Raw genomic sequence first — 4,264 nt, 5'->3', positions numbered from 1 at the left:
TCTAGACAGTGGTTGGAAGTAGCGCGCTACAAGTAGCGACGCTACTGTAGTAGCTACATTTTTTAGTAGTTTGTAGTGTAGCGCACTACTTTTTTAAAAAAGTAGAGTAGCGAGTAGTTAGCTACAAAAAAAAGTAGTTTGTAGCGATTTCTGGAAACTACTTTTGAACCAAGTTTTAAAAAAAACGCATTTTCAAACGAATCTGACTGGTGCAAGTCTTACGCGAGTAAAAGTTGCACCAATCCGATTCGTAAGACTGAAAAATTCGAGCTGAATTCTAACATATAATTTTGACGTCATGTGTTGTATCTGTTTGACGCCATTACTTTGTTTGGCATAGAAACTTTCACATTTTCCCAATATTCGCCTTGAATAGAGCATGGCTTAAAAAGAAAGAAACGATTTTTTTCCCGTTTCCTGCAAACTTCGCCCGTTAAGCAAAAAGCTTTCGGTATTAATGCCATTTGCACATGCAGTCGAACTAATATTTAGTACCCAAGAAAGAAGGTGATATAAGCCCTGCGCTTCCGTTAAGAAAATTTTCGTGTAGCGGGTGAGGAATTCGTGTCAGCTGCAAAATTCGTTCCTCGAGTAAAACTCGCTCTACATAGACATTTCGCGTTAGTCGAATTGCGTTGTAGCCCTAAGTCCACTGTTGTTAAAAATTGCACATTGAAGTAAAGTAATCATTTTTAGTTATGTTTCATGTTTCGGATAATTAGTAGTACCGATTGGGATATTTTTCATTTTTCTTTATTTTGTCTTTTTTACTGATTGAGTGTTGATATATTAACATATTAAAAGTCAATTATTAAATGTTGTGAGTTTTTGAGGTTATTGGCAAAATAGAAAAATGCTGTTATTTCATTTTATCAGGGGCGTAAGAAAAGAGATGGTGTCCAGGTCTGGAACCCTAGCTTGAAGCTCAAAAGCAATCAATTCCTATGAAATAACTAATGTTATCCTATGAATCCCTAACTATGAAATATAAGTTCCTTTAAAATTAACTCATATAATGAAAATTTAAGTTTTTCTCTTTTGTTGATGCACTTCATCATCTAAATCAATTTTATGTATATGTATGTCTAGTCTATGTAAAATTTAAATTAAATTACGATTGGATTTATCTCAATTTCAAGTAGCCGAGTTGCTCTTCTTGAATGAAATACTATTTACTGTCAGGAAAGGATTAAAAATTTGAAGGTTGAACTCCTTCCACTTTTAAATCCTTTCTTGCAGGGAATATTCGTGCAATTGGTAAAAAATGTTTCGATTGACGAATCGTTTCAGTAAAGGAAGAAAGAATAAATAATTTATAGCAATATTCCATGTTCAAATGAGCCAATATATCAATCTGAAAATTTTGTTAATTTTTTCCTTCAATCTCAAACGGTGTGTATGTGTATGTTATTTATTTATTTAATTTTTAAAAAGTAGCGAAGTAGCGACTACATTTCAAAAGTAGTTTGTAGTTGCTACATTTTGAAAAAAGTAGTTGTAGTTGTAGTTAACTACATTTGTGCTAAAGTAGTTGTAGTTGTAGTTCGCTACAAAAAAAATGTAGTTTTTCCAACCACTGGTTCTAGAGTTTGAGCATGTCACCTTTTGGAATTTAAGAAATTAGCCAAAGAGGTTAATTTTTTGCAGTCAAGGCAGGTGTCTCATTGAACAGGTCACATCCTACATAAGTAGGTGGGTCTTGATTTCACTTCTTTCAGCAGCCATTGGTCATAGACCACAAGACCTCCTATAATTAATTTCAATTGAAAATTAGTGAGAATAGGGTTGCAATAAAGAATGCAAAACTTGTCATTTTTACCTTTTTGCCAACAGTTGCAGTTACTGCTGCAACTTAAACTTTTCAGGTCTGAATAATCACATAACAAAAATATACTAGGAGTATTTTTTTTTTCCAAAATATAGCACTCGTCCTTTCTTTCTTCTCTACATACTTTAAGGAATTTACTTGTTTTCTCAACTGATTGACAAGAGTCATTTGTTTGCGACCAGGCTATGCTATCTATATGGTCTGTAAAACACTTTGCAGTCAACATGTCTTGATAAGATGTAAGGTATCTAGTTTTAGTTACTAATGATTGTATGTGTTACAATAATTTGAAACTTCTACAACATTTTGACACACAAAATGGTTTGACCAGTTCACCTTCTTGCTATTATTTTGAGTTGTGCATTCAAAGTTTTGTGGTTCTTACACTATTTGTTTCTAATAGCGTGCATCTTAAGAATTAGTTTAATATAAAATAAAACTGCAATTATTTCTGTTTGGACCCTTGGTTTAAAGCTGATTTTTATGAAATATTTTATATCGAATTTTGTGATTATTTGCTATTGTTTAATAAGTGTAAAATAAAGATGTGATTTATTAATAATTAAAGTTCTTTTCTTTTGTCATGAATATCTTTATAGCTTTCTTTTTTCATGAAGTTTACGTTATTTTAGCAGAATTTTGTCAGACGTTTACAAAATTATTTTGAGTCCCAGGGGCATGCACCTGGGGATTTTTGTTTTAAGTTTCAAATTAGTTTATTTGTAATTAATTTTTTAGGCTAAAATTTCGCATAAATTGCCTATTAAAGGGATGAAAGATTTCAGACACCTCTTAAGGTTTGATTTCGTTCAAAAGAAATTTTTTTGTGCATCAAATAGATGCCTCAGCTGTCAAATCAATTAACTACACTTTTTACAAAAATCATTATTTCTGCTTTAATAGTGTTGAATCAATACTTAGCATGTGAATTTATATTAAAATTTTGGTTCACAGTACATTTCTGGCCATGTGATGGCAGAAAATATAACACGAGGGCCTATGCACTCCAATGGATAACACTATCTTCTTCATAACTTTTCTCGACTTTATGTTTTATGGAGTTGATTGATTTGGCAAGTGAGGCATTCAAATAAAGCTTGTTCCAATTTTCTCAATTAATTAGAACAGCAGATATAAAGATTTCTATTTTAGCGAAAAGTCCGAGGTTCAACTTTCAAGAATGGAACTAAATACCACGAATCTGAATGCAACTTTTGAAGCGTATTAAACTGCCGTTTTGCAATGCTCAGGAGACCCTTAGCACCTATATCTAAGCAAGTTGGTGCAAATCGTTTTTTTTTTAAATACTCAGTTATACATGTTCTTAAAAGTTCTTTTTGTCTTTGGCTGGGAGCTGGATTGCGTTTTAATTATAAATGGGTGGGATTGTATTTAATTAAATTCCATTTTCTTTGGTAGGGAGAAGGAGATTTTCATTTTGTTCGAAACTAAACCCAAAATGCGTTTTTTAATATGAATTTTTCTAATACGATTTTAATCTTTGGAATTCATTTAAGATTGCGAAGCAGTTTTCGAGGGCTGGTGAGCTCCAGCAAGCAGGCATCGGATCCCCCAAGTAAACTAAAAAGAAATTTGCATTTTCATAAATAGCTTTTCACATGCACAGGGGTCGAAGTAGTCCTATATTTCCTATATTTTCAAGAAAAGCATCAAAATCGTCCTATATTTCCTATATTTTTGAAAGATGTCTTATATTTCCTATATTCCCGTTTTTTGTTGTTGAACCAGGAGAACATTAATTCTACAAATTTTGTTGCATGGTGCACTAAAGGAAAAGATGGTTTTACCGCTTTTTGCCATTTTTGCAACTGTTCAGTGTTCATAAGCATAATGGATTTTCGCAATTGAGGCAGCATGCTAAAACATTCAAGCATAAAGAAGACTCTGAAAAGCGTCAAGAGGATCCTTCTCAAACTCTGTTTTTCTTAATACAATTGTTAAAGGGTTCAGTTTAGATGTAAAGTCAAAGAACAGTGGAATTAGTACTTGGGTCATGAGTGAGGAAGAAAAAATAAAAAAAATTTTTTTTTTCAAATTTTGTTTAATTATTTCGTCTATAAAGTACACTGTTTTTTTTTTTTTTTCAAAAATTATTCTTTCAACTACAGGAAAGTCATTTCAGATGTAAGGAATAATTTTATTTGAGGTTTTTTTTTTTAACAAAATCATTGATAAGAATAAATAAATAATATATGATATGTATTATTTCTTTTTTCATAGCAAAATTATTCATATAATGTGTCCTATATTTGTCCTATATTTTTTGCGTAAAATGTCCTATATGTGACAAGTCGGTCACTTGTACCCCTCAATGCACATATTGATGGCACTACTGTATTTTAAGACCTACATTGGATAGCTGTTATTTCTGGAGGGAGGGAGAAACTTTTCAGCTTGATTTTACCACTTAAAGGT

This window comes from Uloborus diversus, chromosome 9, assembly GCF_026930045.1.
Source record: "Uloborus diversus isolate 005 chromosome 9, Udiv.v.3.1, whole genome shotgun sequence".
Taxonomy (NCBI): domain Eukaryota; kingdom Metazoa; phylum Arthropoda; class Arachnida; order Araneae; family Uloboridae; genus Uloborus; species Uloborus diversus.
This window is presented reverse-complemented; position numbering follows the sequence as displayed.